This window comes from Aquila chrysaetos, chromosome 5 (assembly GCF_900496995.4).
Source record: "Aquila chrysaetos chrysaetos chromosome 5, bAquChr1.4, whole genome shotgun sequence".
Taxonomy (NCBI): Eukaryota; Metazoa; Chordata; class Aves; order Accipitriformes; family Accipitridae; genus Aquila; species Aquila chrysaetos.
The window spans coordinates 42341727-42361353 of record NC_044008.1 but is presented as its reverse complement, the minus strand read 5'-3'; the positions used below and the strand labels follow the sequence as shown (position 1 = coordinate 42361353).

The window sequence follows — 19627 nt, the reverse complement described above, 5'->3', positions numbered from 1 at the left end:
TGAATTTTGTGTAAACTTCCAGGATAAGGTGCTTATGCACTCATTGCTCCTACCCTACAGTAAGTTAAGAAGGTTAGTAAGTAGGCTTATGCTGTAAACAAACCCAGGGTTCAGGGCAGCTGATTTGCTGACTGGGCTTTTGGGCAGTCGAGTTCCATCTCTGACTACATTCCAGGAAGTGAGGACAATAGAATAAACAAACAGTGATTAATAGTTTTTAGGCTCTCTTTAGCTCCAATGGGTAAGTAAAAAAAATATATAGCTACTTCAGCAGTAATTTATCCACTTGAAAAACGAACATTCTTTCCACAGTCACATTTGTTAAAGCTAGTCTTAAAATGTTATCATACTATAAGCAATTTTTGTTTTTCTCAGACTCCACAAGACACATTCATTTTTCTACTGTTAAATATTTAGATAACTGAAAATCTACTACTTTAAATGAAGCTTTAATTTTGAAACATGGTATTCTACTCATCAGGTTGCTCTGGTAGTATGTGCAAATGCATTGTTTTATTCCTTCCCTTGATGTAAAATGTTAAGAGAGCAGTTCCTTCGCCTCCTTCCTTCTCAGTTATGTTTCTGATTAACACTTACATGAGTAGATAGACCTCCTGATAAACTACAGAAAAATATTCTACTTCACCATATTTGGTTTATAGCTTGAAAACAAGAGCCTTTTTTTTTTTTTTTTAAAGCAACAATTCTGTTATAGAACTGCATCTGAGAAGAGCAGATTTCAAAGCAGTTTCCCAACCATTTAAATCACAGTGATCATAAATGAACAGTGTGTATTGAATTGGAAAATTTATTTGGGGACCTTTGTCAGGGGTAACTAGAAAGAAGCAATACTAGAACGGTCACTCCATTCTCTGCTACATCATGTTTTGTTGTCCCCTAAATGTGGTATGTTCTTTAGATGTTCATGTTTTGATACAAGTCCAGTAAGTGTCAGCCTTAACTGATGAAGGCTCTGAGTAAAGATGAAGATGCCTCCAGCTAGTACTTGGTGCTCTCAGAACCTGGGGATTTGAAAGGGCTTCTGATGTCTTTGTCAATAAGGGACTGACAATGAAGAAAGGTATCAATGTTGCATGTGACTGAAATACTTCACAATCATGTTTTAAACAAATTTTAGGAATTTAGAATATATGCAAGTATGGAGAAGTAAATAGTGGCTTCCAGGAAGCAGGATGGCTGGCGAATTCATGGGCTGTACTGAACATGACTTTGGCATGTTATTGTAATACAAATACTTGCATTACAGATTAATCCCTTATACACTGATACAGCTATGTAAGGGAATGCATTAGCTGTGCAGACATTCTGTGCATTGAACTTGCTTGAATCCCAACCTTAAATTTTAGCAGAAAATCCATGAGGTGCAGGCTGGTGGCACACCTTTTAATTAAACTTAATTGTGCATTCTTTGTGCGTTACTGGAGACTTGGTAGACGTTGAAAAGTTGAATGAGTGTGGATTAGGGGTCTAAATTTCAAAGCAGCAAACTACTACAATGCCAATTTTAACGCAGATGCAGGTGATCTACTGGATGCTGAAATAATTGTCCTAATGTAGACTGCATTTACTTGACCTGCAGTAAATCTGTTAATCTGCAGTTAATAGTTGTGTTGGCATAGAGCTGATGTTGCTTAAAAGTCCACTGAAAGGGACTTTTAAAAAAAAAAAAAAATCACTTTTTTAACCAACCTAGACAAGAAGAACATCCTATGATGAATTTATTCTATCAGAAATGTTTTTGCCAGCTTTGGTTAAAATTTGCAATAATTCTTTTATTGCTGTAGGCTTTTCTCAGGTAAGAGGCATTCCTTGTTATGTAGCTGTATACATGTGTAACTTTTTTCTTTAACTTCTGGTCTTTCTAAATTGATACATAAACTAGTTTCAAAATTGGATAGCTGTTGTGGATCAGAACTTTATCTGAATTTCTTGGTTGCAGTGAGAGTGTTCCAAGAGATCTAAAAGTGGGATAAAAGCCTTGCGTAACTACAGTCTGCACACACGGAACACACACAGGCCTTTGCTAGCAGCAAGATCTAGGCCATCTTCTATTTGTCCAGACATATTATTGTGCCTGGAAAAGTGATCAATGTTGCAAACTTTGAGATACTTGGAGAAGGTGGTGTTTATTTCATAGCACTGTGTTGGTCAGGGGCTGGGGGGGCGAGGAGGATTGGGAATAGATAAATTGCAATTTATTTTGATGTTCAAACTGATTTGCCCATCATCATGAGATGAGTATTAAATCTGTATGCTATATTAGCTTTTGTTTAGAGTAAAAGTTAACAAATGATTGTAAGAATCCTAGGAAAAAAAAGAAAACAAAGTCTAAAAATCAATGCCTAAAACCACTCAAACAACAAAGCCCACCTCCTCAAAACAACCAAAACCTTGAAATAGAGTTTCTGACATCTTTTTAAAACAAAACAGAACTATTAATTCTATTTCTATTTTTCTGCAATCATACTCTCAGAAGGGGATTCACTGTGAAGGGAAATTGCCCGGAGAGGCTTGTGCTGCGCTCTTTTCTACTAAGTTACTCCACACAGAGACTGTAAACCATAGAAAAGCACAGTTAATGCAAAATAGACGTCTTAGAGAGGTCAATGGGATTGTCTAATTTATGTTAACACACAGACATGTGCTGCAACTGTTTTGTTGACTAGACAATTTCAAGGTATTTACCTGTATAAACTCAGAGTTCATTTATTATGAGTTTTAAAGTGTGAGTAATTTGGAAGCCTGGATTGAATTTTATTTTTTTGAACATGAAGCTATTCTTTTTGGCAATGCAAGTTCTGACTCCCAAAGAGAAAAAGGAAACTTAAAACTTCCTGAGTTGCTTCCTTCCCAGTCTGTTGGCAGAAGGTGCTTTAAAACTAGAAATTAATGGACTGGGGATAAGAAAGTAACTTGTTTGTATCTTGTGTTACAGATCTGGTTACTGGAAGCATTCCACATGGTCAAGCAGTACTTTCAGACAAGCTTATTTTCTATTAAATGAAGTTTAATTTTGAGGTAAGGTTCTGTTTAATTTTCTCTGTTATGCATACAATGATATAAAAACTACAGTAATTAAAAACTGGTATCTGCTGCCTGTATATATTAGTGTAATATTTTCTTTAGAGAATGCATGAAATGTATACAGCTGTGGCTGTGTTTGTGAAGAGAGAAATGAAGCTGAAAAATAAATATGATACATGAATATTGAAGCTCCAAGTAAACATTGCAATTAACAGTCAGGAGACTAACCTGACCATTACAGTTATTGACTATTTTTAAACAGTTTCCAGGGAGACTGGAGAATATGATCATATAATAAATGAGTTCTCTAAGCCTTAGGAAAAAGGGCCATGCCTTTCATTGGTATGAGAACAAATAGCTGAGAAGATGATTTAACTTTGTTTCATCTTAATACATGTAAGAGAGGTAGCAAAAAGAACAAGGAAAAATCATTACTTTAATAACTTCACAGATATATTACCGTTTCTATATTGTAATGCTTTGTGAAGAGAATGTCACAAAGTGGTGAGACTGGCTTTGGGCAAAATGATGATAAATCTTGCTCCAGATTCTTAATCTGTTTGAGTTATTTTCACCTTGTACACATTACTGTTCTGAATGTGTCTCTGGCTTTGACTGCTCATGTGAACATGGTGCTTGTAATACTAAAAGGTCGCTAATGGAATTTTGTCCTGCTATTCTCCATATTTGAAAAATGTCTTTAGTGAACTTTAAAAGTAGCCTATAATTAAAGCAGCGTGTCAGCTTAGATATGTCTAAGAACAAGGTTAAATGAAGTAAAATCACTAAAGAGTAAATAGTTATTTAGGATACATATTTCATCATAGGTATAAATCTTAAGACAAGGCTAGATGGTTAGCAACACTGTTTTGTTCCTGTTATTATACAGCTAGAGCTAAATATATACAGAGTATTCTTATAATCAAGCCTGTCAGCGAGAACCTTGTAACTATTGTATTTTTAAGAATTAACACTGTATTAAGTCCTCTTTTGCAATGTCTCCGTTTTCCTCATTTCACTGATGCTGCTGTCAGATCACTGTTACCAATTGTGGTATCAAATAACATGGCTAAGGATCTTAATTAGCTTTTGATTTTAGAAATTTAAAAAAAAAGTATTATCTCTTTGTGTAGTTAGACTAATTATGTATGGCTGTACAATTGATTGAACTGGATTGGTAACTACTTGCTAATCAGACAAAACAGGTACTTTTGGGAATATTCTTGGTTTCTTAACTGTGAAAGGAGATTTCCCCCAGGAAATGTTTTCAATTCATTCATGCTGGCCTGATTCAGGAATGAAATCTCTCAAAGTCCACAATGATTTCCCTCCTTTCTGTCAGCAGTATGTCAGTGCTGCTGGCTGTTGTATACGTAAGTGAATGGTAAGTGAACTTGTACTCAAGAAATTCAGTGACCTCTTCACATGGGATCTTGGTTAACTGATGGAACAATATCCCAGTAGTAGCAGAAAGTAACCATAGTCACTAGCAGAATCACTGCTAGTGAAGAATATGAATAGTAAGGAATGCTTGAAGCCCTTTTCTTCATGCATACACTGGAAGGAAAACAAAAGCTAAAATCTCTGAAAATTCTTTCAGTCGGCTTTAAATGTTATGTGATTGTCTTTGCAGAAATCCCATTCATGCAAAGACTTTTTGGAAGTTAATGGCATGTGCCTACTTGGAATTCACTGACACAAAAATGGCCAAGGAAGCTGATTTTTGCCTGTCTGCCATGATTCAGTGGTTTTTTTCTGCATCGGGTAGTTCAGATGTTAAGACATGAGAAACCTGATATTAAAGAAAACTTGCCCTTATACAGCTTTGAAAGGGTGGCTCACTTATCAATATTGAATAAATTTGAAAAGCTGCTTGCGTTTGTTGCTCTTGAGTAGGTTGGCTAGCAGTTCTTGGAGAAGAAAATCTTAACCTTTCTAAATTTAGTAAAAAGCCATATCAGTTTGTAAAACAGCACAGCCAAACAACATGTTTGGACTGGATCGTAAGCAAAGGAAAACCTATTTATAAAAAAAAAAAACAAAAAAAAACAAAACAAAAAAAACAATGGAAAAAAGCAGGGTATGTGTGCCTAAATTGTTCTGTTTACTTTTTCTTTCATAAGTGGAAGACATCCTAAAATATTGTTATAGGAAAATGCACCTCCATGTCCTAATCCATATTATAACAACATGAGTTCTTAAAGGAGAAAAGAAAAAGAAAAAAAAAAAAAAACAAAACCCAACAAAAACATGTTTTACTTGGAGATTAGGTCACCACAACATGCTGTTTCCTTCTATGAAATTGAAGAAAATGAAGTCACATTCATTTTGGTTTCTTTTACCATTTATGTTATTTTAATGGTGGTGATAGTTGAATAACTTTTTTTTAAGCAATACTGATACCACGGTGCACGAAATGATTATGGACTTATTCCAAAGATAAATATTTTTTGTCAGCATGTAACTTCTGCTGCAGCCATTAGTCGTATAGGGCAAGCAGATCAGAATTAGGTCTTGTGCTGCAAGAATTCTTGAGTGTTGCTCCCTTCCTTCTGAGTTTTTGTTTGGTTTGGATTTTTTCTGTGGTGGTGCTGCATGGGGGGTGGTTTACCTTAGTCACCCTTTTCTGTTGTGCAGTAACTGTAGTCTTCGTAAACCACATCACCACCAATGGTGAGCTGGTTTTAAGTCTCCATCCTCAATCACTGGATCAAGGGGATTTCCATGTACTGCATGTGTTGAATAGTCAAAGTCATCACCACAAGATGGAAAGCTTTTTAATCTACTTTGCTTCTGTTCTGTGGACTAAAACTCTCAAAAAAGGCTTTGAGTTTGTAAGTACAAGAACATGCTGATGTGTACAATTTTAATTCTGGGAACACCTGGACAGAAGATGAAAATGGTCTAAAGGCTGTTGAATGACTGCGTTCTGAATTGCTGTATCAGCATTGGAGGAACTTGCTCAAGTGAGAATACAGTAAATTGGTTTTTTGTTAAAATGACTTATTCTGAGACATCTTTATCTTTTTTGTATGTGATCCAAACAAGAAATTACAACTTCTTATTGATGCCATTATTTAGGAGGAATAAATAAGCTGGTCAAAAGTTTTCTGGCTCTCTTCAGGGTGAATGAAAAATCGTATTTAGTCTTGTTACTGTTATTAAAATAGCGGTGTGTAACTAACTTCTCTTTGAAATTTCCCATTCAACTCTCCTAAGTTTCTAGTGTTAAGATTATTGAGCCTTAGCAAAACATAACGGTCTTCTTGAATGTGAGAAACTTTTAAGTAATTTAAACTTAGTTTCACATACTTCAAGAAAAGTGTTGGGTAAATGCCTAGTGGAAGAAGGCATTGTTGAAGGCCTGCGCTGGTTCTGACAAAGAATTGGTGGGGAAGCAGAGTCTCTCGGGGGGAAGATGATCTAGGCAAATCAATGGCAGCATCCAAGTCTCTTTCCTGAACAGTGTCCTAAACCCTTAACAGGCTGTTACTTTCAGGTTTTATTAATAGTGTCACTTCAGTATTGAAGTTGCACATAAAGCAACTGCTGTAGCATGCTTTCCACAAGAAACGGGCACTCCAGTGAAGAATAGCTGTGACGCAGCACGGAATAAGCAAGTACAAAACTGTGATAAAACTGAGATCCCTGCGAAAGCTGGATAGATTCCTGGTTTTAATATCTGGCTTGCTTGGTGATTTTTCAATATTTAATTTCAGTATTTTGGTGCCTTTTTTTTTTCCTCATTTTGGATGAAGTGTATGTTTTATACCAAGAGAATAGGATGCAAATAGAACTTGGAACTAAAGAAATCTATTTGATGTTTTAATGCAAAATACGGAGTGGATTGGGAAATAGTGGTGTGGGGTTAGGTTGTAGTAGGCAAGAGAAGTGTTACACGAGAAAACATTTCACTCCTGTCTTACCTAGTTGTTACAGTAAGGTACATCTTAGAGGGAAAGGATTAGAGTTGCACAAGCAAATAAAATACAACAGCATAAAAGTACTTTTCCCTATAATGGAACATTTCTGTAAGAGTAAGAGGGATGTGGAAGGCTTGAAAAAGTAGGTCAATTAATCTCATGTTTATGCATAGGAATTCTAGTGTAGGTTTAAGTTGTGTAATGCTGGGTGAATGCTGTACATCATACAGATACAAAATATAAGATTTAGCACAATGCTTAATTCTAAATATGTTTAGATAAATACCATGTAAAAATCAGTGATTTGTGGCATTTCTTTTATTAACTGTGGTAGTAGCCCCCCTGCCCCTCCAAAAAAACAGTGGGGTAATGCCACTAGTATCAGCAATTATACTGAAGTTTTACTTCAAATTTTTCCATTGAATATTTTCCTCTATATCCTTCTGCTGCTGGTCCATGGATAGGATTACTTCAAATTTTTGAAGTATTGCATTATTAATCAGACTGTAAATATGTAATTCAATATGAGCAATCCAGTGAGCATTCCATTGCAGCTGGAGTTGATTAACGATCCTGAGCCTGCATTAACTATAAGGAGGTTATATTTTAAATGCTTCATGTGTGTTGTTGAGGTCTTAAATTTACAGCTAAAGTAGTCAGCCATTCCGTCAGTGATCACAGTGGAGGGAGGAAGAGTAGGAGGAGGACTTTGACCTTGAGTGTGCTCATTACACTGGACAACTTATTAGGGAGTTGTGTATTCTCTTCAGTCCCTTTTCAACTAGAAGCTTTCTCAATTATATGCAATGCTTAAAAGCCATGATGATTTTTAGGGATGTATGTGTGCATGTGCTTGTATCATACAAATATGCTGTATTTATGTAACATTAGTGTGTTTGTATGCACAAACCCCCAAAAATAAATAGTATATCAAAGCCAACTAGTACTTCTAAAGCTGAGACTAGGTATATTATTAAACCTGTTATTTACCATGTCATTCGCTTTAATACCTTTTTCCTAACATATGTGGTTTTAAAAATAAAGCTGAATTCTTCAATAGTTTGATTGTGAACATGCTATGTGTTTCTGCAGTTGTGGTTTATTTGTTCCTTTTCAGGTGGTAATAGATACCAAAATAGTTAACACATCTGTATTAAGTATTGGCATAACCTCTTGCCCATATACATTGTGCTTTGTTGTTGCTACAGAAATAGTGTACTTTGCACTGTGTGCAGAAGAAAAAACCTTGAGATCAGATAAGGATGGATATGGATTTCTATTTAGAAATACATTCCTCCTTGTGTTTTTATAGTATGAAGTTAGGGGGATGATGTTATAACATATTCTAGTTTTAAATACAGGTTTATAACTCTGAATCTTCACAACATTAATAGCAGCTTGGGTTTAGGGATTCTGTTAGACTTATTGTTCCTTTAAGCCAGGAATTTAAATACTTAAAAGAAAATAAACAGAGAATTTAATGTACGACATCAGGACCTTGTGAAAAGTCTTCTGTTTCTCAGAAGAGAAGTGCTGGTTCCAGACAAGGCCTGTTTGCTGGGTGGCAAGTTGAGCCTACCTCTCATGACAAAGAGAATTCCATGATTCTGTAGCTACTTGAAGGTGGAGAGGTTTTACACAGTGATGGAAAGAATGAATCTCCCTGCACAGCTGTCCCCTCTGTTGTTATTTATCCAAGTGTCGTCTTATTTTCTGCCTTATCTTTCATGGATTTATTTTTGGAAGTGCCTGAAACTCACTGTAGAAGCAGTAAAAATGAAAGTTTTGGCACAGGAGTAAGAGCTGGAAACACCTTAGAAAGTATAAACGAATGAAAACTAAATCAATTTGGCTGCGTGATGTCTGCAGAAATTAACCCTGAATTCTCCTCTGAAGCTGGGAAATGCGAAACATGAATTTTAATATATTGGAGTGAAAAAGATATGTGCAGCTGTTGCTTTTAGGTCTTTTAAATAAGTTGCCATAAAATAATTTTGTGATTTCCACCCCCCCCCCTTTAAGGATGTTGTCTGAGAAGGAGGTATTTTTCACATGTTTTTTTTAGAATCACTGGTGAAACCCTGAATTTTCCAGCTGGGAAATCTTGTTGCCCTACTTATTGTAGCCTTCTTTAGCATAAGACCTTTTTTAATGGAAAATCTGTCTGGAGGTAGAAACCCTACAGGGAGAATAAGTCAGTGTCTGTCCCCGATTTGCAGCTCAGTTGCTTGAGTTGCAGGACCACTTCAAACACTTCAGACTATCTGCATTAAAGACGTTCCCCTGATTCCCACCTAAATAGCCATTAAATAAAAAATCTTTGGTCTTTGAGAGGGCTACTTGGTAAGTATCTCCTAGGTAGCCAGAATGATTACTGTCAAAGGTTGATCTCAGCTGAAACAAGTGGAAGCCCTAGCTGGAACCTCACGTCTTTAGGTAGGAAATGGTGTCTGTAGTTGTAAATTGGATCTCAGGTTGATTTCCCATTTGCTGCTGGCTATAATCAACAGAAGCGGGGACAATGAAGATTATTCTTCCCGCCTGCACTTGGGAAACAAGCTCCTCTCCTTTTTATGCAGTAACTTTTTTTATTGCCCTTTGGTCTTTTTGTGTACATTGCAAAGGGTGGTGGCTTAAATCTTTTAGGAGGCTGTATGTAGTGCAGAATATTGGAATGAAATAGGAGTGATGTGTAATGGTCCAAGATGGTGTTGGTTCCTTTGTGGTCCTGTTTGATCTATGAATTGCTCTGCTAAACTGCATTCTCCATCAATGCTGTTGACCATCAGCTGAGGTGGAGGAGGTCCTGGTAGGTCATTTTTATTCTCAATTTAGAAACTCAGTTTTCTGGAGGGATGGTTTCTGTGGAGAATGTACTCGGTAATCCTCTTCTGGATAGTGCAATGACAGTGGTAGCTGGAGTTCAATGTGTTTTGTTGTTATAAATTTATACCTATGTGACAAATACTAGTCTAACGTTCTGTCTTTTCAGTTGTGTATGTGCAAGTCCGTGTGTTCATATACATCTGTTCATACATACATATATATATCTATGTATGTAGGTGTAGAATGAGTGTGTTCTTCCATATATAGCACATATCTAGTGTGTTCCTGCTCTGCATGAGTAATGCATTTTAAGACACTTATGAGAGCTAATAGTTACAAGACACAAGAATCATCCAGTGTTTTAGGTACATCTTGAAATAGGCTTTGCTAAGAAAAATAATGGAATATCTGAATTCAGGCTCAATCATTTGCCAAGTTGACTTGGAGCTTTTCAGTAAGATCACTGCCAGAGTCTCTTTCTGAGCACATTTGATGTAGGAGGAGGTTTGACCTTAGATTAGCACACAGTTGGCAGTGTCCTAGGCTAAGTATAATCTAATTGACACATAATGTTTGCGCACACTGTTACACCCTGATAAAAGTTTAGCAGTGTTTTATGATCTCTTCCTTTCTGTCTCTGTTGTAGGAGTAGCAGCTGCTTTGGGGTTTGAACCTGGTCTCTTCAGAGATTTAGGTTTTTCTCAAGCTTAAACATGTTCAGAAATTTTCATAAGGATTACACCAATTTGTAATTTCCTTCCTTCCTTATCCAGTAGTTGTGAGCTTTTTACCTTGGGGGTATGGAGTACTCTTAAAGCTGGAGTGAAATGAATGCTGTGGTGATTGCTTGAAACATTCACTGTAATGTACATTAGCTTTCTCATGTGTCTCAATCTCTGTGTTCTCCTGTTTTGTTGCTCTGTCAGATGTTGATTTGTCAGGTGCAAGCACACTGTCTTTGCTCAGCTTTTCTGTTTTCATTAGTGTTGGTGATTCTGGTAGTTACTGAGCCTTCTGCAGTCTATTGCTATAGGTCTTGTTCCTTTCCTAAGCTACTCTTTTTTTTTTTTTTTTTTTTTTTTTTTTTTTTTCTTTATGCCTCTACATGTTGTACTCAAAGTTCTTTTGACTAGCCATTCCCTGTTTCTTCTGTTGAAAAAAAAAAAATTATTAAAAAAAAAAAAATATAGTAATCAAAGAGCACAGAGAATCCCGGTGTCTCTACCAGGAACCTGATGTTTAAAAAAATCATTACAACTAGCATTCAGCTTTTGAGACGGTATGAAATGGTTAAATATTTTCCTCTTTCCTTCCCTTCTTCCTCCTCTGTGCAGTTACTAGCATCAGTAAATAAAGGAGCATGCACTAAGCTCATTCAAGCTTACTGCAATACCATCTGCAAATCCATTGGTATTATAGATATTGTAAACTATGATTGGTGACTGCGTTCATAGTAAATCTTAAATAGGTGATGGAGGTTGGAAGAGCAGGAAAAGCTTTTTTTAGTAGCTATTTAAACGTGTTGGAAGGAGACTGCATGATGGGTTGTTTTTCAATTTGACATGTTTTATGAATGCATCATTTGAGTTGTAAACTGTGTGTAAATTGTTGCATATACTTCCGCAGCATTTGCCAGGATATGATGAAATTATTGCAGTTCTGTGTGACCACCTTTCTAGTGAGGGATGTATGTTGGATTAGTATTGCCTTCTTTGCTGACATGCAAATTTTTTGTTGATCTTTACTGTTTTTCTATAAACCTTTTTATCTCCATGGCATGGAAATTGATACAGAATGATGATTTATACAGAAACTCTGTTAATCTCATATTGACTCCAAATTGTGATTGCTTGTGAGCAAAAATTGTCTGGATAATACTACGGTAGATGGGATCGAGACCAGAGTATTTAAGAGGTAGAAACATAACTGAATTAATTATAATTTAAATTCGTATGAGGTTCATCGTGGAGGTGATGATTTAGATGTCAGCATGACTACCAGTTCTGTGTAGTTCTTCAAGTTCTTCTCGGCTTACTTAAATAAATGGAATGCTGACTTGCTAGATTACAGTTGCATTCATTCAAATAACGTTTTATAAATGTTTACTTTTTTTCTGCCTCACTTCCTATTTCAGTGAACTGTTTTAAATGATTGCATTAACTGATTGTTGGGATAAATAGATAAAAACCTACTGAAAGCAATTTCAGTGCCTGTTAAGTCCACCATTTCAGATCAAATCAATGAGAGCAGATAAACCTTACATAAACCCCATCACAGGACTAGCAAAAAATTTTAGATGAACCTCACTAATTTTCTTGTTCTGTGTAGCAAAGCTGTTTCTGAAGACTTGTCTACCCCATCTAATTCTGGATGATGATGCTGATCAAAATGATCAATATGGATTTATTTCAGTAGCTAAGTGGATTTTGTTTTATTCAGTACTTCAACTTTCATAATGAATAAAGAAGGTTGTTTATAAAGCTTTTAAGAAACTTGAGCAGACCATTAGTTGCCTTCATGTTTCCTAAGGTAGGTAATTGAGTGGAATATGTATGAAGTAACTGTTGACTGCTGTTTTCCTTAAAGAAAATGACCAAGGGTGGCATCAGGTGATGTTCAGGAGGGTGGGAGGAAAGTAACAGAAGAATCCTTACATGATTTACAATGACATTTTATCTGGAACTTAGCAATACTATTTCTGTACCTGAAGAAAAAGATTCCTTGATTTTCTTTCGTATGGGCAGAGTATATGACTATACAAAATTCATAATGTATTCTAAACTCTACCTACGCACATCACTTTAAAAAAATTAGGAAATGCACAGTAATATTTAGACCACAGTAGGTGAACCCATGAGGTCCTATCCTAGCTGTGTCATTTAATGACTAAATTAACAGCTCTGAGTGCTTTATTACATCCTACTATGGGGCGGTTGCCAAGAATGGCAGGCATAGTTTTGAACTTTGGTGGCTTTGAATTAATTCAATAAAAAAAAAAGCACTGAAGTGAGTGTGCTCAAAGGTTGTAAACCTAGACATAAAAGCTTAAAAATTGTTCTTCAAAACATTATAGCATTTCAGCAGTTGAAAATAGTGTGAATATACAGAACTATGCAAGCCTGGATTTAACAGCCCACTTGGTAGTTCAACCTATTACCATTGCTAGTGTGATTTAGAATCTGTGGGTGAAATGCTTCAAGTACTCAAATCTGCTGCTTTGGAAAATCAGTTTCATATCAGCTTAACTCTTCCACAGAAAAGAAAGTCTTTTTAATCTTTGTTTATTCTTCTTATCCTATAATTTACTTATGTGCTCTTAAATTACCAGTAATCAGAAATTTATTTGAAGCCGTATAAATATATATCCCATTGTAAGCAAGTTGCAGCTCTTGTGATGGACCTAGATTAAGCTTACAAGCAGTTCTCTTCAGTTTAAAAAAAATAAAGCAACCCCCCCAACAACAAATACCTTGAAGAAAAAAAAACAACAACGAAACCCAACCCAACAAAACAAAATAGAACCACAAACAAAACCCCACCAAACAAAAATATCTGCTCTGTCTCAGATACTGTTTTAATTATACTCCTAGAATCTGTGAACATCTTTATTACTGTCCTCCCAAGGACTTTCTTAAAAGAGCTCATCTCTACAAAGGAAGCACTACATATGCTTCATTTGGAGAGGAACCTAGCAAAAGGATGTTGATTCGCTTCTGATTTCTACAGAAACTCATGTTCCCTGTTCTCAGTGTTCTCCTGCGATGTTCTTGCAAAATAAGAACAAAAGTCTGGAAGACCTCTTCAAAGAGTTTTGTCATTGCCGTATTGGAGGCTCCTACTCCTGAGGCTAATGACTTCTATGTTACAGCTAGTTCTAGTCAAGCTCTCTGCTTCTGTTATCGAAAAGCTGTTTTCAGCTCTGTTTGGAACAACGACATTCCTCCTGTAGCACCTTGCATTTCATATTTCCTTTTGAAGATACATTCAAGCAAGTTAGTTTGTAAATATGCCTTTTGACTTAAAAAGCAAACTGTAGTTGAATTGCTAATAATCTGACTGTCCTATAAACAACTCTTAATTAGACTCAAATATTTTGGTCTCTTACATAATTCTGCTTGAGGGTACTTACTTGCTGCGTTCTTAGCAAAATAGATGCTGCTCCTGTACAACTATGTGTGAACTGAGAATGGCATGATTAATGCTTAGTAATGATTAAAGCCTACTTTCACAGTAGCCTTCAAAAGCTTGTCCTGGTTCACCTTCATTTTACTGTTTTTTCAAGTGGTTTGTTCTTAAGATACAATATTGCACACTACAGATAAATGCTGTGAATTTTTCCTGAGATTCTTGAAGGTTTTAACTATAAACTTGCTTATCAGGATGTGTGGTGTGCATATACAGGCATTGTGGTTGTGCAGGGCTTTTCTTGGGGCAGGGGGGCATATAACAGGTCTTGCATTTGCAAACAGAATAAACAATGTTTTGTGCTGTACAGTGTTAAGTTCCTTGTATTATAACTCATGGAAGGAAGGATTGTACTTTTTTTGCTTGCTTGTTCAAGCTTCAAGTGCTCTCACTACCCACCCTAGACAGCATGTGGTGCCTGAGGTTGTCAGGGCTACTTTTGGACTCCCTTAGGCTGATATCTTTGTACTCATTGCCCATTTAGAATGTCAACTTTTAATCTATTGGTTTACTGTTCTTGCATTCATCTTTGAGCTGATTAGAGGGAAATTGAGATTTTTTTTTTTTTTTTTTTTCCTTTTTGACAACCAGAAGAGTGCATACTGCTCCCTTCTGAACTTACTGACAGGACACAACTTCGTATGCAGTGTTTTCAAGTGTGATATTTGCACATCGGTGGTACTTGTCCCTGAAGCACCTCTCTACACTGTTCTCAGTGGAATGGCAAAGCAGCTGACCAGTGATGACATCTTCAGTGTCTTGTCCATCAAGGATTTGATGATGAAGGCCTTGCTATAACGTATGGATGTACGTTTCAGGCATATGACCCACAGATGATCATTCAGCTCCTATGCAATGTTCTCATGGAGAATTATCCTAGTGTTCTAAGAAAATGACAGGGATACGTCCTTAAGCACCTTTGAGAGCATCATGGTATAGATGAGTTACAAATTGACAGCAATGGAGCACTAAAGAGAGGGTGATCTTCCTTGTAAAGAAGCAGTGTGACCTTGTATATGATAAGCAAATAAGATGCCAACAGTAGCAAAGACCAACTAGTTTAAGTGCCATTGTGAGTTTGTAGTAAAGTGTGTGTTGTTACCCTCTGTGCCTGTGCAATCATCTGCCCGCTTGCCTGCCTTGTGCTTCCATCATCCTTGATTTCGAAGGACGATGCTTTCATGTGCATTCGTAATTTTAGAAATATTCTATGTAGCTGTCAGTACAACTGGGTTTGTATTTTTGAGTGCCTTTTCCTTAAGGAGGTCTTACCAGGCACCAGTTCACTAAACAAGTATTTGGTATTTTGGAATAGAATTAGATGTTCAAACGTTCTGAACAACAGCAAATGTAATGTGTCCTGTTTTGCTGGTGCCCTGTACCAGCAAGTAGGTGGTGGGAGTACTGAAAAGAATAGAGAACTTTTGTTCCACTGGTTTTCCTTACAAAGTTAATCTAGTATAAAAATATGTAGCTTTGCCTACACACTAGCATGTACACATGCAGGCTTTTAGACTGTGACAGTCTCATGACCTAGATTTGTGTTTGCTCAAGCCTGAATGAACCAGTTAAGGAGTATCTCCAGGGAGACAGACCTCTACTAAATCATAGCAGATCCTTGGTTTTAACCATAGCACTGGCAGTGGCAACTTTTCTTTAACTGGGTGGGTGTAGTCCATATTTGACAGTGTTAGTGTTAGCTGTTCCACATTTGCCTAGTTTAGAAATGCAGATATTTTTGGATTGTGTTTTACTTCAAACACTATTGGCAAGGGTGTGAAATGGAAGGCAAAGAAGTGTTCATATACTCATAGTATTAAGCAGAGATAATATTAAGCTGAGATTTTGCATTCTCTGTTTGCTTAGCAGTGTCGTTCAAAATATACAGATAATGCCACAGCCCCATCAGCTGTCAGGCACCACAGACATTAGGGTAGGAATGGTACAAATTAAGCCAGGTGGGTGTGTGAATGATGAGGGAGCTCAGTGTTCACTAAGTGGTCTCCCCTCTAAATCTCATTTCTCCCATGCATCTGGTAATCCATTCTTCTGCTATTTTATTGTATGCTTTTAGCTTGATGATAGTTGATTCCTGTTGCAATTATGTGATGCAAACTTCTGTCCTCGTCAACATTCATAGACACAGCCTTCTACCCTGGGTTACATGTCTTTTGAGAGTCCTTGTAAAATGTTTCTCGAGATAACTCTGCTACTCTTCCCTTAGTGAATCTCTTTGTACAGCTGCTGCTGAGGTACTTACAGTATCAGTGCTGCCTTCCCAGTCTAGCAGAGCTGAGCTCTCAGGTATGATTTAGTTTCCTGGGGAATCTTTTGTGGAATTTCTGTAATAGTTGTTTTATTATGCTAATTAATCTGAGCAAGATGATGTGGGACAGAGACATGTTCTGTATGTTACCTGAGAGTCATGTCCATAGTATTGATTTGGCCCATAAACTTTCAAAGTAGTGCGGAGTTGGACCCCTCACTGATTCAGCACAGTTAAAACTTCCTTTGCTCTAGAAATGTTTTCCCCAGGAGAGAAATTGTGTAGAGTTTTTCCTTACATTTGCTTGAGAGTAACTGGACAGACTGCCACTTAGGGCCCTGAACATTTCCATGAGCTCTTTTTGTGCACGAGCTAAGAAGAAAGAGTGCATACTGTACAAAGAAGGAGGAAAGGGACCCTAGATACCGGTTTCACTTCTTGTTATTGTTAACAGAAAATACTTGGCCATGGAATAGCACAAACAAATCAGTAAAGATACATCAGTAGTGCACATCTATTACTGTGATGAAAGTGATTTGGGAAACCTTTGGTGTGTCATTATGAGTTTAAAAAAAAAAAAGTCCACCAGCTTCATCACTGTTAAAAGCCAACTATTTAAAATATTTCAGTGCTACCTCATACTGCAAGTAACTGCAGTTGAAGTTTCTAGGAATCTGTATTTTTTTTCATTGTGTTTTGATGCTGTGTTGCTCAATTAACTGGTAGGTAGACTGAGCCAGCAACTACAGTAAGTGTTCTAAAACATCAGATCTGGTCATCCAGATTTATTAGCGACATATGGATGTAATATGGTAGCTAGAATTAGATGGTGCGTTTTCTGTAAACTACTTTTTAGTAGTTTTCATATAAATTATTCCAGTAAGTACAAAGGACCTAAGCATTTGTCAGGATGTGCCAATCTTGATGTGCTGCTTTTCCGTGTTCAGGAAGAATTTGAGGAGGAGGGAGGTACTGTTGGTGCTGGTCATCTATTGGGAGGGGAGATACAGAGGACCTGGGGGGGACCTGGAAGAAATACATTTCTTGTCCCACTGGTTTGGTTTCCTGTAAGCGTATAGTTGCAGTAGGGGGTTTGCACTAGGGGCCTGAGTAAAGAGCACATATATCTGTGCAGCATTTATACATACTTCCAGTTGGGTATCCCTTAATCCTGTTGTACCACTGACTTGGCATTACTGAACTGTGGGGTTAATTTTCCCCAATTTAGTTAAAGTTTCAGATGCTGTTTTCCAGTTTTGTTATTTACTGATTTTACGCTTTCATATAGTTACTCCAACAGCTGTAGCATATTGGTATTGCCTCAATTCAAATGCTAGCTAGGTTGGCTGAGCCATGTGGTACAGAATGCTGTGCTTCTGCTGAGCAGAGCACGAGGCCGCAAATCACTTTTGAATATTTATCTGAAAAGTAGATTTCCTGCTGACTGTGTAGTTATATTGATGTCCCTCAACAGGAGACAGCCAGGCTATATGGAAGAAGGAAGTTGGAGAGTAAATCCATGCAAAAGCTATTCACTTCTTACTGTGGTGTCACAGACAGCGTGTAAAAATTATTGTTAGGACTGATGGAGGGTTTTATATGTGTGAAATATTTTTGCTTGTTTGCTTTGTTGGCAGGGTATCTTTGTGAACACACAGCGGCCTGCTCATTTTGATTCAACCACTGGTTTATAATCTTCTTTTGTTAGGATTTCCCAGAACCTGGGCACTGTGTTGTTTTGTCTTGAGGCCTTGACGTACATACTCTGATATGTACCTGCAGACACTGGGTTCTCTCACTGATGATCTGTGGGTTTTTTAAGAGCTCAGAGCTGCTGCTACCCCTCCCAAATCTGTCAGATCCATAATTTATTACTTCAGTTTCCAGCCTTGCAAGCACGGATCGGTCAGTCTGGTTTAGAAATTACCTACTTCATTAGTCACAGAGCATTAGAGTTAGTACCAGGCAAACCATTCCTTCCAAAATCCTCTTTAATTTCCAGGAATCCTTTGACTTTTGGTCAGCCATTCCAGAGACTGAGTGATACTAGGGAGCAGAAAGAGTCCATTACCTGCACAGAGAAATATTTAAATGTGGTGTGAATCAATATATAGAAGATAAAAGGAACATGGAAGGTATTTTTTCCTTGTTTTTCTCTGTGATATCAGCCCTTTTTCTTGACCAAGTTGTTAGTTCTTTTGAGAAAAAACAGCTGTCCTATTTTGGCTGTTACCCAGGAGATGGAAACTGCCTGTCCCGGTTATTACTGAAAGCCAAGTGGGGAGGTTTAGAGCCTGAGGGTAATTTGGAGGCAGCAGATGAAAACCTTTCTCTGAAGTTTGAGAACACAGTATTGGAGGAAGCTGATAACTCATGGGCTCTTTTCATAAGCTCCTTTTCGAATAAAGCATCCTTTGGTGTCTCTGAAACCAAGAGCACAGAGTTGAAGGAGACCAGACCACTGATGTATTTAGGTCCTTAATTCTTTAAGGAGTTGAATTTGACCCTGAAAAAAAGGAGGGGCATTGGGAGGACACAGTAGCAGGTTCCCAACTTGTAAAATTTTGTTGAAGATGACAGGGATCAATTTGCCATGTCTGTTTATGTAAGGCAGGGAAAAAAGGTTCTTTTGCAGAGTGGAAGACCTAGACTGAGAACTTGGCTGTGTAAGGGGAAACCACCCAAAATGTAGAAGTAGTAAAAAGAAAAATAAAAATGGAGCAACTTTCCTGTGGGTGTTGTGGACTCCATTTCAATGGAGCTTTGTCCAGAATGGATTAAATGAGCATCTGGCAGTGACAGCATAGGGATGCATCACTTTGCTATGCAAGGGACTAGGCTAGGCTGCCTCTTGAGGTTCCTTCCAACACACATTTTTGTCATTTGTGTTGCACGATCACAAAGTAAAAATATTAACAAGCTGAGAAACTGCTTAATGTATTTTAAAAGAATTTTTTGTCTAAATTTTAAGAAATGGGGCCTCTGCTTGTTTTTAAACTTACCAAGTGCATGACACAATGCTGTACTGGTTAAACTGCTTTCAAGTTCTGACTTACTGTGTTCTGGATCTCACAGGTGAGATCAAGTTTATCTGAATGCTCTGGTTTGCTAAGTTTATGCTAACCTAGTAAAAGCAGCAGTACAAACTGCAAATTCACAATAATTTTACCAGAATATTTTAATTTATTTTTTATTTTTCCATTTCAAGTTTCACGGTCGGTCTTCGCCATTTGTTTTTTCTTTGCCCCTTTTTCTCCATTCATAAAGGGAGATTAGGTACTGGACTGAATTTGGATGTTCCTTGATGTAAGTTAATGCCCTTTTAAAAAAATCCATTTTCAAGTGTTACATGTAAAAGGGTTGACTAAAAGATTAAGTAGAT

At 37.1% G+C, this 19627-nt stretch overlaps 1 protein-coding gene across 4 annotated transcripts in view; it reads left to right on the top strand.

Moving 5' to 3' along the window:
- The window catches only part of TLN2 (talin 2), a 204148-nt gene that overhangs the window by 63451 nt on the left and 121070 nt on the right, over window positions 1-19627 (top strand). For all 4 annotated transcript variants that reach the window (XM_030013464.2, XM_030013467.2, XM_030013463.2 and 1 more), the window contains exon 2: window positions 2957-3039. The gene's annotated coding sequence lies outside the window, so the exon portion shown is untranslated. The remainder of the gene's footprint in view (window positions 1-2956; window positions 3040-19627) is intronic.